The sequence below is a fragment of the Balaenoptera borealis genome (assembly GCF_965194805.1).
Source record: "Balaenoptera borealis genome assembly, chromosome: 8".
Classification (NCBI taxonomy): domain Eukaryota; kingdom Metazoa; phylum Chordata; class Mammalia; order Artiodactyla; family Balaenopteridae; genus Balaenoptera; species Balaenoptera borealis.
In genome coordinates this window covers 67,951,871-67,971,343 of record NC_138865.1, presented here as the reverse complement: position 1 = coordinate 67,971,343, position 19,473 = coordinate 67,951,871, and the positions used below count along the sequence as shown (strand labels likewise).

The following is a 19,473-nucleotide window of genomic DNA, read 5'->3' as shown; positions in this document are numbered from 1 at the left end:
CACCTATTTTTACTGAACGCCCCAGTGCCATAATTAAAACAAATTACAGGGGCTTCCCTGGTGGCGCAGTGGTTAAGAATCCGCCTGCCAATGCAGGGGACACGGGTTCAAGCTCTGGTCCAGGAAGATCCCACATGCCACGGAGCAACTAAGTCCGTGTGCCACAACTACTGAGCCTGCGCGCTAGAGCACGCGTGCCACAACTACTGAGCCCATGAGCCACAACTACTGAGCCCACATGCCTAGAGCCCCTGCTCCGCAACAAGAGAAGCCACCACAATGAGAAGCTAGCACACCGCAACGAAGAGTAGCCCCTGCTCGCCGCAACTAGAGAAAGCCCGCGTGAAGCAACGAAGACCCAACGCAGCCAAAAATAAATAAATGAATAAAATAAATTTTTTAAAAAAAAAAATCTGCTGACCTTTAAAAAAACAAAAAACAAATTACAAGCATAAAAAATACCTCCAGAGATCATCAACGTCTATACCACACAGTGAAATGAAGCCCTAAGCCAATTAACTTGTGAATTTGATCAATTAATTGTAGATAGCTAAATGAAACAATTCAGTTAAAGCCAATCCTCAATCGCAAGACTGGTTCAAGATGGCGGAGCAGAAGGACATGCTCTCACAACCTCTTGCAAGAGCACCAGTATCACAACTAACTGCTGCACAATCACCGAAAGGAAGACACTGGAACTCACCAAAAAAGATACCCCACATCCAAAGACAAAGGAGAAGCCACAGTGAGATGGTAGGAGGGGCACAATCACAATAAAATCAAATCCCATAACTGCTGGGTGGGTGACTCACAAACTGGAGAACACTTATACCACAGAAGTCCACCCACTGGAGTGAAGGCTCTGAGCCCCACGTCAGGCTTCCCAACCTGGGGGTCCGGCAATGGGAGGAGGAATTCCTAGAGAATCAGACTTTGAAGGCTAGCGGGATTTGATTGTAGGACTTCGACAGGACTCCGAGAAAAAGAGACTCCACTCTTGGAGGGCACACACAAAGTAGTGTGTGCATCGGGACCCAGGGGAAGGAGCAGTGACCCCATAGGAGACTGAACCAGACCTACCTGCTGGTGTTGGTGGCTCTCCTGCAGAGGCGGGGGGTGGTTGTGTGTTCTGGGAAGTACTCCTTGGCGTGAACCCTCCCAGAGTCTGCCATCAGCCCCACCAGAGAGCCCAGGTAGGCTCCAGTGTTGGGTCGCCTCAGGCCAAACAACCAACAGGGAGGGAACCCAGCCCCACCCATCAGCAGACAAGCGGATTAAAGTTTTACTGAGCTCTGCCCACCAGAGCAACAGTCAGCTCTACCCACCACCAGTCCCTCCCATCAGGAAACTTGCACAAGGCTCTTAGATAGCCACATCCACCAGAGGGCAGACAGCAGAAGCAAGAAGAACTACAATTCTGCAGCCTGTGGAACAAAAACCACATTCACAGAAAGATAGACAAGATGAAAAGGCAGAGGGCTATGTACCAGATGAAGGAACAAGATAAAACCCCAGAAAAACAACTAAATGAAGTGGAGATAGGCAACCTTCCAGAAAAAGAATTCAGAATAATGATAGTGAAGATGATCCAGGACCTTGGAAAAAGAATGGAGGCAAAGGTCAAGAAGATGCAAGAAATGTTTAACAAAGACCTAGAAGAATTAAAGAACAAACAAACAGAGATGAACAATACGATAACTGAAATGAAAACTACACTAGAAGGAATCAATAGCAGAATAACTGAGGCAGAAGAACGGATAAGTGACCTGGAAGACAGAATGGTGGAATTCATTGCCACAGAACAGGATAAAGAAAAAAGAATGAAAAGAAATGAAGACAGCCTAAGAGACCTCTGGGACACCATTAAATGCACCAACATTCACATTATAGGGGTCCCAGAAGGAGAAGAGAGAGAGAAAGGACCCGAGAAAATATTTGAAGAGATTAGAGTCGAAAACTTCCCTAACGTGCGAAAGGAAATAGCCACCCAAGTCCAGGAAGCACAGAGAGTCCCAGGCAGGATAAACCCAAGGAGAAACATGCCGAGACACATAGTAATCAAGCTGGCAAAAATTAAAGACAAAGAAAAATTATTGAAAGCAGCAAGGGAGAAACGCAAATAACATACAAGAGAACTCCCATAAGGTTAACAGCTGATTTCTCAGCAGAAACTCTACAAGCCAGAAGGGAGTGGCATGACGTATTTAAAGTGATGAAAGGGAAGAACCTACAACCAAGATTACTCTACCTGGCAAGGATCTCATTCAGATTCGATGGAGAAATCAAAAGCTTTACAGACAAGCAAAAGCTAAGAGAATTCAGCACCACCAAACCAGCCCTACAACAAACGCTAAAGGAACTTCTCTAAGTGGGAAACACAAGAGAAGAAAAGGACCTACAAAAACAAACCCAAAACAGTTAAGAAAATGGTAATAGGAACATACATATCAATAATGACCTTAAATGTGAATGGATTAAATGCTCCAACCAAAAGACACAGGCTCGCTGAATGGATACAAAAACAAGACCCATATATATGCTGTCTACAAGAGACCCACTTCAGACCTAGGGACGCATACAGACTGAAAGTGAGGGGATGGAAAAAGATATTCCATGCAAATGGAAATCAAAAGAAAGCTGGAGTAGCAATACTCATAACAGATAAAATAGACTTTAAAATAAAGAATGTTACAAGAGACAAGGAAGGACACTACATAATGATCAAGGGATCAATCCAAGAGGAAGATATAACAATTACAAATATATATGCACCCAATATAGGAGCACCTCAATACATAAGGCAACTGCTAACTTCTCTAAAAGAGGAAGTCGACAGTAACACAATAATAGTGGGGGACTTTAACACCTCACTTACACCAATGGACAGATCATCCAAACAGAAAATTAAGAAGGAAACACGAGCTTTAAATGACACAACAGACCAGATAGATTTAATTGATATTTATAGGACATTCCATCCAAAAACAGCAGATTAAACTTTCTTCTCAAGTGCACACAGAACATTCTCCAGGATAGATCACATCTTGGGTCACAAATCAAGCCTCAGTAAATTTAAGAAAATTGAAATCATATCAAGCATCTTTTCTGACCACAACACTGTGAGATTAGAAATCAATTACAGGGAAAAAAACGAAAAAAACATAAACACATGGAGGCTAGACAATACGTTACTTAATAACAAAGAGATCACTGAAGAAATCAAAGAGGAAATCAAAAAACACCTACAGACAAATGACAATGAAAACACGATGATCCAAAACCTATGGGATGCAGCAAAAGCAGTTCTAAGAGGGAAGTTTATAGCAATACAAGCCTACCTCAAGAAACAAGAAAAATCTCAAATAAACAATCTAACCTAACACCTAAAGGAACTAGAGAAAGAAGAACAAACAAAACCCAAAGTTAGCAGAAGGAAAGAAATCATAAAGATCAGAGCAGAAATTAATGAAATAGAAACAAAGAAAACAATAGCAAAGATCAATAAAACTAAGAGCTGGTTCTTTGAGAAGATAAACAAAATTGATAAGCCATTAGCCAGACTCATCAAGAAAAAGAAGGAGAGGACTCAAATCAATAAAATCAGAAATGAAAAAGGAGAAGTTACAACAGACACTGCAGAAATACAAAAGCATCCTAAGAGACTACTACAAGCAACTCTATGCCAACAAAATGGACAACCTGGAAGAAATGGACAAATTCTTAGAAAGGTATAACCTTCCAAGACTGAACCAGGAAGAAATAGAAAATATGAACAGACAAATCACAAGTAATGAAATTGAAACTCTGATTAAAAATCTTCCAACAGGGGCTTCCCTGGTGGCGCAGTGGTTGAGAATCTGCCTGCCAATGCAGGGGACACAGGTTCGAGCCCTGGTCTGGGAAGATCCCACATGCCACGGAGCAACTAAGCCCGTGAGCCTGCGCGTCTGGAGCCTGTGCTCCGCAACAAGAGAGGCCACGATAGTGAAAGGCCTGCACACTGCGAAGAAGAGTGGCCCCACTTGCCGCAACTAGAGAAAGCCCTTGCACAGAAACGAAGACCCAACACAGCCAAAAATAAATAAATAAATAAATAAACATTTAAATTCTCTTTAAAAAAAAAAAAAAAACTTCCAACAAACAAAAGTCCAGGACCAGATGGCTCACAGGTGAATTCTATCAAACATTTAGAGAAGAGCTAACACCCATCCTTCTCAAACTCTTCCAAAAAATTGCAGAGGAAGGAACACTCCCAAACTCATTCTATGAGGCCACCATCACCCTGATACCAAAATCAGACAAAGATATTACAAAAAAAGATAATTATAGACCAATATCACTGATGAATATGATGCAAAAATCCTCAACAAAATACTAGCAAACAGAATCCAACAACACATTAAAAGGATCATACACCATGATCAACTGGGATTTATCCCAGGGATTCAAGGATTCTTCAATATACACAGATCAATCAATGTGATACACCATATTAACAAATTGAAGAAGAAAAACCATATGATCATCTCAATAGATGCAGAAAGAGCTTTTGACAAAATTCAACACCCATTTATCATAAAAACTCTCCAGAAAGTGGGTATAGAGGGAACTTACCTCAACATAATTAAGGCCATATACAACAAACCCACAGCAAACATCATTCTCAATGGTGAAAAACTGAAAGCATTTCTTCTAAGATCAGGAACAAGACAAGGATGTCCACTCTCACCACTATTATTCAACATAGTTTGGGAAGTCCTAGCCACGGCAATCAGAGAAGAAAAAGAAATAAAAGGAATACAAATTGGAAAAGAAGAAGTAAAACTGTCACTGTTTGCAGATGACATGATACTATACATAGAGAATCCTAAAGATGCCACCAGAAATCTACTAGAGCTAATCAATGAATTTGGTAAAGTTGCAGGATACAAAATTAATGCACAGAAATCTCTTGCATTCCTATACACTAATGATGAAAAATCTGAAAGAGAAATCAAGAAAACACTCCCATTTTCCACTGCAATAAAAAGAATAAAATACGTAGGAATAAACCTACCTAGGGAGACAAAAGACCTGTATGCAGAAAACTATAAGACACTGATGAAAGAAATTAAACATGATACAAACAGATGGAGAGATATACCATGTCCTTGGATTGGAAGAATCAATATTGTGAAAATGACTATACTACCCAAAGCAATCTACGGATTCAATGCAATCCCTATCAAATTACCAATGGCATTTTTTACAGAACTAGAACAAAAAAAAAATCTTAAAATTTGTATGGAGACACAAAAGACCACGAACAGCCAAAGCAGTCTTGAGGAAAAAAAACATAGCTGGAGGAATCAGACTCCCTGACTTCAGACTATACTACAAAGCTACAGTAATCAAGCCAATATGATACTGGCACAAAAACAGAAATATAGATCAATGGAACAGGATAGAAAGCCCAGAGATAAACCCACGCACCTATGGTCAACTAATCTATGACAAAGGAGGCAAGGATATACAATGGAGAAAAGACAGTCTCTTCAATAAGTGGTGCTGGGAAAACTGGACAGCTACATGTAAAAGAATGAAATTAGAACATTCCCTAACACCATACACAAAAATAAACTCAAAATGGATTAGGGACCTAAATGTAAGACTGGACACTCTAAAACTCTTACAGGAAAACATAGGAAGAGCACTCTTTGACATAAATCACAGCAAGATCTTTTTTGATCCACCTCCTAGAGTAATGGAAATAAAAACAAAAATAAACAAATGGGACCTAATGAAACTTCAAAGCTTTTGCAAAGTAAACTACAAACAAGATGAAAAGACAACCCTCAAAATGGCAGAAAATATTTGCAAACGAATCAACGGAGAAAGGATTAATCTCCAAAATATATAAATAGCTCAGGCAGCTCAATATTAAACAAACAAACAACCCAGTCCAAAAATGGGCAGAAGACCTAAACAGACATTTCTCCAAAGAAGTCATATAGATGGCCAAGAAGCACATGAAAAGCTGCTCAACATCACTAATTATTAGAGAAATGCAAATCAAAACTACAATGAGGTATCACCTCACACCAGTTAGAATGGGCATCATCAGAAAATCTACAAACAACAAATGCTGGAGAGGGTGTGGAGAAAAGGGAACCCTCTTGCACTGTTGGTGGGAATGTAAATCGATACAGCCACTGTGGAGAACAGTATGGAGGTTCCTTAAAAAACTAAAAATAGAACTACCATATGACCCAGCAATCCCACTACTGGGCATATACCCAGAGAAAACCATAATTCAAAAAGACACATGCATCTCAGTGTTCACAGTAGCACTACTTACAATAGCCAGGACATGGAAGCAACCTAAGTGTCCACCAACAGACGAATGGATAAAGAAGATGTGGTACATGTATAAAATGGAATATTACTCAGCCATAAAAAGGAACGAAATTGGGTCATTTGTAGAGATGTGGATGAATCCAGAGACTGTCATACAGAGTGAAGTAAGTCAGAAGGAGAAAAACAAATATCGTATATTAATGCATATATGTGGAACCTAGAAAAATGGTACAGATGAACCCATTTGCAGGTCAGACATTGAGACACAGATGTAGAGAACAAACGTATGGACACCAAGGGGGAAAGTGGCAGGGGGGGAGGGGTGATGAATTAGGAGACTGGGGTTGACATATAGACACTAATATGTATAAAATGGATAACTAATAAGAACCTGCTGTATAAAAAAATAAATAAAATAAAATTCAAAAATTCAAAAAAAAAAAATCCTCAATCGCTCATAAGGTTTCCAGATTTACCAGATGGAAATATCCAGCAACACTACTCAGCAAAGGGTTTTTGCTCAAACTGAAGTGTCATCTCAACTCCATGTTCTTCCTGTGTTGACAAAGCTTTCAGGTGTGGAAAACGGGGAGAATGTGATGATTCCAGGGTCCATCCCCACTTCAGTAGCCTGAGGAAGGCACTGACCCAGCTTCTGTCTAGCATCTCTTCTGCAGGGTCCCAGAGAGCCCCGGGCTAAACAGGGAGCATTTTCAACATTGCTTAGGGTAAGATTTAAACCTGAAACATCAGGATCCGTTTATACATATCCTAGAAGGATCCAAGAGGCCCTCCCCTGGGTCCCTTGTCCTTTGCTGAAGTGTCCTAAGTTCCCTTCCCCCACTGAATCAGATTTAGGAAGATAAGGTTAGGGGGCTGAGTGATCCTTCCCTCATCCTATCCTTGGTGTCTGTATCTAGTTCCAAGAAATTCAGGTAGGTAATATAGTACTATGATCATCTAATGTAAAAACTTACTAACTTGAAGCAATTTCCTCGGTGACATGTAGGAGATGTAGAAGGAAGGGCAATGATTGGTAAGTCAGAAGACCTGTGTCTGAAAGCAATGTGCTATGTGATCTTGAGCAAGTCCCTGCACCTTGGTAGGCCTCCATTTCCCCATCTGTTTATTATCTGTAGGCCACATAGCATGATGTTAAAGTGGGATCACAAAAGCAGCAGAAACAATATTTCTCTGGCTCCCACCCATTGCAAAATCCTCTCCCTGCCCTAATTTTGGGAGTCTCCAAACAGTATCTCATGTGGGTTCAAAATAAGTCCTCTCCATTGCAACATTATGTCATTTAATCCTCACAAAACCCTATGAGACAAGTAGCACCCCATTTGAGAGATAAAGAAATTGGGACTCAGAGAGATGAAAATACTTGCCTCAAACCACACAGCTAATGTGTTGCTAAGCAGGGACTAGAACACAGATCTGACTTCAGAAGGCTTTGCTCTTTCTGGAATATTTAATTGGTAAGGCTGGAAAGAAAATTCATTGATTTTTAAAATATTTTTGAAATGCAAAAACTGTATTTCTCCATAGCATGTCTTCTTTTCATGGTAGTCAGGACACCTGCTTCTAATCTTGCCTCTTCTCCTAACTAGACAAGTGACCCTGAACAAGTCACATCTCCTCTGAGATTCTGTTACCTCTATGTATTGGAGGCACTGGACTAAATCAGTTTCCCCCAGAAGCTTAGCTTGTTAAAACACAACTTTCCAGGTCTTTCTCCAGACCAACTGAATGGGGTTTTCTGATGTTGAGCCCAGAAATACATATTTTAACAAGCTCCTTGAGCTATTCTTATTCAGGATAAGAATTAACTCTGGACTGTTATTTGGGAACCATCATACTAGACAATGAGCTATCTTTCATATCGACCAGTCAATTACTATGTGGTGGGGCCCCAAGCTTGAGGTCAAGGTGTAGCCACCACTGGATTTCAGACACGCCTGGGATGATAGGCATAAGATATTGGAGATGGGCCCTCTAGGGACTGGTCTGCACGAGGTTTGGAGCAGACCCTAGGAGAAGAGAAATTGGGAGAAAGCAGTGTGCGTATTAGAGATTGGTCCCTGCACCCAGCCCCAAGGACTAGGGTCTGAACTCCAGAGAAAATTAGCTGCAAACAGAAAGGGGTGGTTTCACATTATGTCGCCTAAGGAGCTTAAAAAAGGACTGTTGCCTGGGTCCCACCTCCAGATCCTTACTTAATTGGCTTGGGATGTGTGCCTGAACCTTGGAATTTTTAAAAGCTTCCCAAGCGATTCCATTTTGAAGCTAAGGCTGATATTTTGCATTAGCACACGGGACAGAAAGCCCTCTAAATGAGATGGCTTTACATGTTATAGACATACGCTTACAATGGCTGAAAACTGATATTTCAAGGACCCTCCTGGTGAGTTCACAAAGAATAATCATCCTTTGGGTTTAAAAACAATTGAGATTCATTACAAACTTCCTTATCGCATTTTGGGGGACAAACTTAACACCTCAGTCATGTTTCAGTGGCTCTGCTTATATGTTCGGTTGCATAGAAAGGATTCAGCCTCCAGGTGTGTGTTACATGAAGCCCATCCTAACTGACTGGATTTTTCTTCTTCACTGAAGTGAGTGAATTGATCTGTTGTTTTGTCACTGCCTAGCTAAAGCCAGTGGGAGGGTGCCAGTTATCATTTGGAGAAAAGGTATCATTTTGAAGTACCAGAGACAGCAGATGAACTGTGTTCATGAAATAGATGTTTCACTCTACTTTTTAATTTGCTCCTGTTTGAGTTAACTGAGAGTTTCATCTTTATTTTTAAAGAATGACATTTACACAGCCGCTGAAACTGCCAATCTGTTACATAAACAACCTCCTTTTCCAAAAGGCTGGCGCCGCCTGGAGGCCAAACATGTGCAGCGTTTTGGATTTCTTTTCAGAAGGATCCTCTTCGACCTGTTGCTTCTGGCCTCAGTCACAAGGAGTTAGGGTCAGGTGAAGCACATTGGATTTCGCATATAGCAAAGTTTCCTAAGCAAGGGTGGGGACACTAGAGTGACATTTCAAAGCCAGACTGCAGTGCAACAATGGGGCTGGGGAGGCCTGGAACAAAAGAAGCTTCTCGCTGACATCAAAAGCCTCACTTTGGAACCAGGTGCTGGAAGAAGAGCTCGGCCAGTGACTTTGCACATAGTGACCTGGGTTTGCTACCCATACACCGATGGAGGAGCCCAGACCTCTGAAGCTGAACCAGGGCTAAAATCTGAAGGTCTCAGAAGTTGGTCTCACAAAGCCTCGAGATAGCAGCCCATAATACCAATGTTTTTCAGAGCTTGGTTTACACACCACTTACATCAGCATCACCATGGGTGCCTGTTTAAAATGCTATTTCTTGGTGCCTACCCCACACCCAGAGAACCAAAATCTGTTGGCATGGGGCTCAGGAAGCTGAATTTTAACATGGTTTCTAGGGTTTAGTTCTCACCAAAGCCTGGAACAGCTGTTGAAAGCCCTTGGGAGGGTTGGGCTCTCCTCTGGTAGAACATGGCTTTTCTTTTCTTTTCTTTTTTATAAAAGTATTTATTTATTTGTTTGTTTTTATTTTTTGGCTGTGTTGGGTCTTCGTTGCTGTGCACGGGCTTTCTCTAGTTGTGGTAAGCGGGGGCTACTCTTCGTTGTCATGTGCGGGCTTCTCATTGCGGTGGCTTCTCTTTGTTGCGAAGCATGGGCTCTAGGCGCGCAGGCTTCACTAGTTGCGGCACATGGGCTCAGTAGTTGTGGCTTGCGGGTTCTTCAGCACAGGCTCAGTAGCTGTGGTGCACGGGCTTAGTTGCTCCTCGGCATGTGGGATCTTCCTGGACCAGGGCTGGAACCCGTGTCCCTTGCATTGGCAGGCAGATTCTTAACCACTGCACCACCAGAGAAGCCCCGAACATGGCTTTTCAAATGAGAAAGAACCCATTCAGGGCCGATCAGAGCTCTTCATTTCACACACACACCTAGAGGCTAACCTTTCTAGGCAGCCTTGAGCTAGGCACCCCTCAACCAGGGCTGCACACCGTCAGCCTTTCCCACTGTTTCAGTAGAAACTGACTGGGTCAAGCCCCTTGAATCAAAGTGACAACCGGCTAATCTGATCCATGAAACCTTACTAATTGATTCATGCTAATTAGCAAGGTCTAGTCCCTGGTGCTCAAACCTTAGTGTGCAATAGAATCACCAGAAGCACTTGTTAAAACACAGATTACTGTAAATTGGTACAGCCATTATGGAGAGCAGTATGGAAGTTCCTAAAAAACTAAAAATAGAGCTACCATATGACCCAGCAATCCCACTCCTATGCATATACCCAGAGAAAACCATAATTCAAAAAGATACATGCACCCCATTGTTCATTGCAGCACTACTTACAATAGCTAGGACATGGAAGCAACCTAAATGTTCATCAACAGAGGAATGGGTAAAGAAGATGTGGTACATATATACAGTGGAGTATTACTCAGCCATAAAAAAGAACAAAATAATGCCATTTGCAGCAACATGGATGGACCTAGAGATTGTCATATGAGTGAAGTAAGTCAGACACAGAAAGGCAAATATTATGTGATAACACTTACATGTGGCATCTAAAAAAAGGGTACAAATGAACTTATTTACAAAACAGAAGTAGAGTCACAGATGTAGAAAACAAATTTATGGTTACCAGGGGATAAGGGTGGGAGGGATATACTGGGAGACTGGGATTGACATACGCACACTACTATATATAAAATAGATAACTAATGAGAACCTACTGTATAGCACAGGGAACTCTACTCAATACTCTGTAATGGCCTATATGGGAAACGAATCTTAAACAAGTGTGGATATATGTATATGTATAACTGATTCACTTTGCTGTACACCTGAAACTAACACAACACTGTAAATCAACTACACTCCAATAAAAATTTAAAAAAAAAAAACAAAAACAAACAAACAGATAACTGGGCTCCACCCCCAGAATTTCTGATTCAGTAGGTCTGGGGTGAAGCCTGGGAATTTGCATTTCTAACAGGTTCCCAGAAGATAATGCTGATGCTACTGACCCAGGGACTACTGGTTCTCAAGCTTTGCTGGATATTAGAATCACCCAAAGAGCTTTAAAAAATCTTTATGACCAGGCCACAGCTCATTCCAATTCATTCAGAATATGTGGGGGTGAGACCAAACTATCAGTACTTTTTAAATTATTCCAGGAGATTCCAATGTGCTAAGTTTGAGAATTATTGTCTATAACTGTGGTTCTTAATACTGGTTATGCATAAAAACCTGTGGAGTTTGCTAGAATGCAGATCCCTGGGCCTCCACTCAAATAAATCTAGTACAGAATAGCATTGGTGGGGCCTGTGCATTGGGATTTTTGACAAGCACCTCAGGTGATGATGATGTAAACCAGAGACCCTTTAGTGGCACATCAGAATCTCATGGGGAGGTTTGTAAACACCAGTGTCTGCTTGCCCAGAGATTCTGATTCAGTTGGCCCAGGGTACAGCCCTGGCATCTGTAATTTTCATAGCTCCCCAGTTATTTTAATATTTTAATGTACAGCCAGGGCTGACAACCACTGGTTTGTGCATCAGTATCACCTGTGGAACTTGTTAAACTATCAGTATATAGATGCCCACTCCCTACCCCAAAGTGAATCAGAATGTCTAGGACTGACACTAGGGTATGTGTTTTTAACAAGCCTCAGAAAATATTCTGACCATAGCCAGATTTGAAAACCATTGGTCTAAATTAAATTTCCCTTTTTTAACCATGGACTTCTGAGAAGATCTTTGAAAACTACTGCTTTATACTAATACTATTCACATTGTTTCTGCAATAACAGCAAGCATTTCTTGAGCACCTAGTATATGTCTTCTGCTTTAAATACGTTATCACTAATCCTTATAGCAACCTGGCAGGACTGAATTCTGAAAGGAAGGTAGGGATAATAGTAGCTTGTCCAAATCCAGATGCCATCTAACAGCTTCCATTCTAAGGCAGGACATTCTGTCATGCTGAGCTCTTGGTAAAGATAGAAATGTGGCCCAAGATGGTTCTGAATGGCCCATTCTCTCAGGTGCTAGTGCCTTTGATTCCACGGGGAAGCTTCCTCATTGCCCTTGTCTGACCACTGGGTCACTGATGAACATAACAACTTTGAGCACTGCACAAGGCCATTGGAAAACCTACTTTGCCCTCATTTTACCTCCACTCTTAGAGCACACATGATTCTCCTGAGCTGCAGTGGCCTTTGGCTTGGATTTTAAAAAGGCAAAATCCTCAAACAGCTGTAGCACTGTCAAATCACAGGACACTGCCCATTAGGGTGCTGATGACATCTAAGATACAGCCCAAGAGCTAATGGGGCAGAGGGATCATTAACGCACCTCAGGGTCAAAGTGCAAAACTGGAAATCTCCCTAATGGGTGTGAAAGCTCCATAGCAATTTTTATTCAAAAAAGAAAAAAGAAAAAACCAGGATGTTTTTGGTGGTAGAGTGGACTTCTCAGAGCAGACATTCTCATGTTGATATTAACCAATATACATAGATTAGTGAGAAGTCAAGATCTAATACCACCTGGTTACAAGTGGCTTTGCCTCTTGCTCACTGGAAAATTCACAAGATCTTCATGGCTTCATGGTCTAGTGTGAGGTTAGTATTCCCCTAGAATGTCTGGATCTATTCCCTTTTTCTCCAGACTTCTTCATACTTTTAATATTTTGTTACATGGAATAATATGTACGATTCAAATCCCTAAATAATCCAAAATGTCTACACCCAAGTAGAAGTTTATGAACTACAAATCAAATGAGAAAAAATTATGTTGCCTTCCTCTATTTCCCACAACTGCTATCACCTGACTTTTGAGCTCCTGGTGTGCCAAGGGGTAGAAGTGAGAAGGGTGGGGGAAGACTCAACGAACTAACTAAATATAACTCATTTAATTCCAGTATGAAACATTTTAAAATTCTATCTCACTCCAGTGTCTTTGGAAGAAATGCTCCATCTTTCAGGGTGTATGCTTCTTCCCCATTTTCCTTACCAAGATGGCTCCTGGACCTGGGGGTATTTATGGTGGCAGGAGGGTGGGAGTAGGAGGGATGGCTCACATGTCCTTGCTGTTGCCCACCATGGGGACATGGAGACTGGGCATCTTTTCCCTGGATACCTGAACCTGCTGACCATTGTGGGGGCCTGATCCCACCTGATTCTTTTGGAAACTCTGCAAACACCCATGCCTAGAGTCCATTATCCTTGAGGTACCCTCTTGGCTGCAAATCTTGCCTACCTCTAATCCAAATGATCTCTTATCTCTTCTGGTCCATAGCTTCTCTTAGCATTTCTGTGTTCCCTTTTGGGGGACAGATTTTCCTAGTTGCGTTCTCTGACCCCACAGGCATGTGCTACATTCTGTGAGTCAAGAGCACTCTCTGCCCAACCACGTCCACCCTTCTTCAGCCATTTCTAAACTAGCACTCTGGCAACACTGGAGCTTAGAGTTTTCCCGGCATGCACCCAAGGAAGCGAGGGATAAGCTCCATTACTCTGGATTCCAAACTCATAACTGTCTGGCAACATTTCACCCTGGTTCAGTCTAACTCTCTTTCTGTCCCAGGCTAACATGTGCACAGCTCCAGTGTGGCTAGAGAAAAACTCATGATTAAGAAGACTGGTCTCATTTTAAATCTGAAGCCACTCATCTCACGTAGGCCTTACTGCTGCCCTAGATCACTTTCTCTCCCATTCTCCTCCATGACTTATTTCATACTTTCTCTCATCTCCCCAAACTCCTAGCACTTCCTCATCAATACTCATTTTCAGCTGATGAAGGGGCATTCAATTCACTGAGAATATGAAAACTGATAGAAAAGCATCCATAGGCTTACACCATCACTTCTACCCAGCTCTTGCAGCTGTGCCCATACATTCTGCCTTCCCTGTTGTTACTGAGGACAAGCAATCCATTCTCCTAATTAAATACAACTCCACTTCAACATTAGATCCCATTGCCAGCAATTCTCCCGTCTCCTGCATCATCACCTTTCTTCTCTCTGCTAATTTAATCCCACTTAAACATACTGAAATTTCTTTTCTACCTTGACCCTACATCCTCATCCATCCCCTTCTATCACTCCACTTCTCTGTTCCCCTTTACAGAAAAGCTCCTCTTAGGAGCTGGCTATATTTATTTTGATTTCCTCCATGGTTCCCCTTTTTCCCCCCTGCCACCATTCCACTGAAGCTACTCTTTTTAAGGCCACTAATGACTTCCTATTGCTCAGTCTAATGGTCAACTCCTAGTCCTCATTCTACTTAACATGCCAGCAGCATTTGACAAGTTTGATGGAGATTTCTCCTTGAAATACTGTCTTTACTTGGCTTCCTAGAAATCCTGGTTTTCTTCTGACTTCATTATCAACTCTTTTCCCACTCCTATTCTGACCTCCAAATGTAGAGTGACCCAGGGCTCAGTCCTTAGGCCTCTTCTCTCCTATCTTCTCTTTTATACTCACTCACTCTTTGGTGTTCTCATCTAGTCTCCTGGCTTTAAAAATCATTTATGCTAATGATTCCCAAATTTCATTTTCAGTCTAAACGTCTCCCATGAATTCTAGATTCCAATATCCAACTGTCTAGTCCACAGTTTCACTTGGATGACCAACAGGCATCTCAGACCTGACCTGTCCACAACTAGATTCTGATCTTTCCCCCTAAAAATAGCTCTGTCTACAATCTTCCTCAATACAGGAAGTAGCAGTTCTCTCTTTCCAGTTTCTCAGGCAAAATTTCCTTCCTCTCAGATTGCCAAAGCTCATCCATTAGCAATCCTGTTGGCTCTACCTTCAAAATATATCCAGAATTCACACTTCTCAGTGTCTTCACCACTGTAATTGGTCCAACTTGTACTTATCTCTCACTTGGACTATGGCATTACTCACCTGACTGATCTCCTGCTTCCACCTTGTCTCCCTTGAGTCTGTCCTCAAAACAACAATCAAATTAGGTCACTCCTCTTTTCAAAAGTCTCCAGAAGTTTCCATCTCAGAGTAAACGTCAAAGTGTTTACAAGGTCAGACACAATCTGTTCTCACCTTTTCCTGCCACTGGGCCCCACCATTACCTCACTGATCTCATTTCCTACTTCTGCCTTTCTTTCATTCTGCTCTTCCTGAAATACCCTTAGCCAGTACCCTCACCTACTTCAGGCATCTGCACAGACGCTGCCATCTCAGTCAGGCCTTCTATAATGATCCTATTTAAAAATCACAAGCCTACCCCCAACCCCACCTCTTTATGCTATCTACCTCCTTGCTTTGTTTTCTCCATAGCTTTTTTTTTTTTTTTACCAATTGACATATGTGTTTTACATATTTATTTATTGTCTGGCTTTCTCAATAGAATACAAGCTCATGAGGGCATTTTACTAGAACAGTAAGTGCTCAATAAATATTTTTAATATGTCTTATTACTTCTAATATTCATTACCCCCCAGCTGACGTTTTGACCTGCAAAAAAGGAACCAGGATCCACATATCTCACCACTTGCCTTTGTTCCTCATTTTCCCCCTCCTTAAAGACTTTAAGTGTGGCAGATTGAATGCAGGTGTTTATCTCCATTTCTCCAAACTCATTGTCCAAAGTAGAAAGTCAATAGATAATTTTTTAAATTTAAAATCAAAGTTACATGTAATTTTGAAATATGGTAGTAACCACCAGAAGATAAGCAGAGTTGAAAGTGGTTGCCTCTGAGGGGTGAGGATTGGGGAATAGAAAGGAGTAAGGCAGGGATTATGTTGCTCAGTTTGTTTGTTGTCAATTCTTGTTCTTTAAGCGTTAGAGTACAATTTGACTGCAAAAGTTAAAAAGAAACAGATAAAATACAGTTATATAGGAGATTTTAATATACTTATTTCAAATCAGTGAGATCTATGAGACAAAAAATAAACACAGATACAGAGGAACTGAATATTACAATCAACTCACTTGTTTTAATTGCTAAAGAACTTGACATCCTTTAAAGGAAAGACATATTATAAAAATTGATCATGAACATGGCTTCAAAAAAACCTCAAGAAAGTATGAAAGTAGAAATTTTACAGACTTCATTCTCTAATAAGAATCCAATGCCATTAGAAATAAATGATATATAAAGGGAGCTTAGAAATTTAGAAATTCCTTTCCTCTCTTGATATAGCCCAGCTTTCAACAGCACTTTCTCCCTGGGGACACAATACATTAAAAACCTTCATTTGACAGTCAAAGCTGAGGGATGACTTTGGTGTTCTAGCCAGTAACTACCCTGCCTCTGAAGCATTGAAACTCATTGATTAAAAGGATGGGAAGCCATATGGCATCTTGATTTAAGAGGAATAAAAAATACATTAAATAATTCCTAAAATATCATATTCATTATTCATAAGTGTGGCTATTACTTTAAATCCACAGTCATAAAGTGTCAATCAACTGATAGAAAGGACCAGAACTGCCAATTTCAGTTGCACCTCTATGCCTATCTTTGGTCAGCTTCTCTGACCAAAGAATTAATTAACAGTGAGGCAGTAAGATTTACTGATGGATGGGATTTCAACCAATAGTTTAATCTTTAAAGTATCTAGATAAGTGCTTCTCAAAGTGGTACACCAGTTAAAACGCATATTCCTGGGCCCCACCCCTGACCAACTGAATCAGAATATGTGAAGCTCAGAAATGTACTTTTCCAATAGGCTTTTAGATAGATTTTTAAATGTGCTGAAGTTTGAGAACTAATTATTTACATAATCCAATAATAATCTAACAATAATAATCTCCCAATAATCCAGAGTGACCTAAAAATCATAGATGGAAGTGGACCCAGCATAGTAGCTTGTGTGTGTGTGTGTGTGTGTGTGTGTGTGTGTGTGTATCTATTGCTTTACAATTATTTCAAATGAATGTCTTAAGAACACCTGACAGGCTTGAAATGCAACTATTTTATTGGGTTATTTTTTATAATTTTGACTTTGATTCAGCCATTCTAGTAAAGGGAATAGTAGAATGGAGTTTTAGCTTGACATGGGGACATCTGGCTCTCATCTACATTTCCCATGTTATGTCAACCACTTCCCAGTATCAGTGTCCCACATATTCCCACCCCATTTGTCCATTGCCCAAGAGGATCACCATTCAGAATGCCTTCCCAAGTTAGGCAAGATATTACACAATACAATAAAAAATGTTCATAAATCTTTAATTGATAATTCAACTTCTAGGAATATATTCTAAAATTTCTCAGACAAATGTGCAGAAATGTTTGGACGAGTATGCTAACTGCAGCATAGTTTATAGCAGCAAAAAATTAGAATCAGCCTAAGTATCTGTATCGGAATTAAGTTTGTCTGCCTATAAGAGAACATTTGAAATAATCATCATTTAAACAAAACAGAAATATATTTCTCTCTCACCTAAAAGAAGTTCAGAGCAGGTAGGCAATCCAGGGCTGATATGGAATCTTCAGTGTCATCAGAAACCAAGGTTCCTATCTTGCCAGTTCACCATCTTCAGGAAATCGATTCCATCCTTCAAGGTCCATGGCATGACCATGTTTGCTACATCCTCTAGACATCACTCAGCACCTGGGAGAGCAAAGGGAGACTAGGTGGATTTCTGAGCAATTGGGCATGTTTAAATCATGAACAAAAATCAAGCTTAGAAGGATTGTTTCAATTATTGCACTGGACCAGGCTTACTGGATTTGACTTAAAATTTAGATTTTTCTTCCCACTTAGAGCCCAGTGCAAAATGAATAAGGGCCCCTTGTGCAAAAATTATTAGGAATTTCAAGATGGTAACAGCAGAGCATTAAACCAAGTACGGGTCCCTTCTAAGCATGAGTCCCTGTGTGACTGGCCAGGTTGCACATCCATGTAGCTGGTCCTGCCTATACACAGGTATTAAAGTGGAGGGTTTTGGACTTTCACTTTCCCTATTGATTCTGGCTTCTTGCTTAGACCTCAAGGCTGGTTAGAATAACTTCTTTACATTTAAAGGAGTCTGGACTTCAAGCTTATTTTCTTGTTGTGGATTCAGAGAAAATCTAACTTGGTGATAAAAACCGATTAATGTCTTTTTAAAATATAGTGGGCATTTCCCAACCCTCTTTCTGCCAGTCACACTGCAATGTGGGTGATAAGATTTTCAGGACAGGAAAATAAAACACCTGAAAATATTTTTAAAGCAGTATCCTTATCACAAAGGGGAAAAATACAAACCTCTAATCTAAAAATAGATTATGAAACGAGAACTATTGGATTTGGAAAAGAACTGAGTAGAAATACAAGAAATAAAAATATGCTCATTTAAATAAAAAAAGAAACAACTGAGAATTAGTGAACTGAGAGCTGAAAAAACAGCAAACATAGCACAGAGAAATTTTAAAAATTAAGAATTTGAACAAGACACTAAGAGACATGGAGGAAAGAAAGGGGAAAAGTATAATTCTAGTAGAAATGCCAAAAGAATGGAATAGAGAAATAGGAAAGAGGCAATATTTAAAGAGATAATGGATGAGAATTTTAGAACAAAAGAAATACTTAAATTTTAAAAATAAATAAAAACCACACTGAGTTGTGAGCAGGATAAATAAAAACAATTCCAAAACATTGACACATTGTAGTGAAACTATAGAATATTAAGAGAAAATCTGAAAATCGAACAGAAAGAGAAGGCAGATTATCTAAAAATTAAAAATCACACATTTAGACTGGCTGCAGGCTAACAGCAAACTTCTCTTTGGAAGCAACAGATACCAGAAGAGAATGAATTAAATCTTCGAAGTATTCAAGGGGAAAAACTGATACAATAGAATTCTATCCACAGATAAATGATCACTCAAGAATGAAAGTAATATAAATACACGTTTTATACATCCAAAGCCCAAAAGAGTTAACTGATCCTCACCAAAAGAACTACTGAAAGAGAGACTTTAGCAAGAAAGAACAAGAAGCCAGAATGAAGGATGGAATTCAACAGCAATGGGGAGAAAAGAAAACAAACAAAACAATTGTAAAAATGTTAGCTAACAATAACAAACACTCTTTTGTATTTAAAAACAAGGTAGAACTAAAACTCTAAATAATAG

General features: G+C 40.3%; 1 long non-coding RNA gene across 2 annotated transcripts in view; it reads right to left on the bottom strand.

Moving 5' to 3' along the window:
• Nucleotides 1–403: 403 nt before the first annotated feature.
• Nucleotides 404–19,473, bottom strand: part of LOC309634418 — a 136,284-nt gene continuing 117,214 nt past the window's right edge. For both annotated transcript variants that reach the window (XR_014248083.1, XR_014248084.1), the window contains one exon: nt 404–17,968. This is a non-coding gene — a long non-coding RNA (uncharacterized lncRNA). The remainder of the gene's footprint in view (nt 17,969–19,473) is intronic.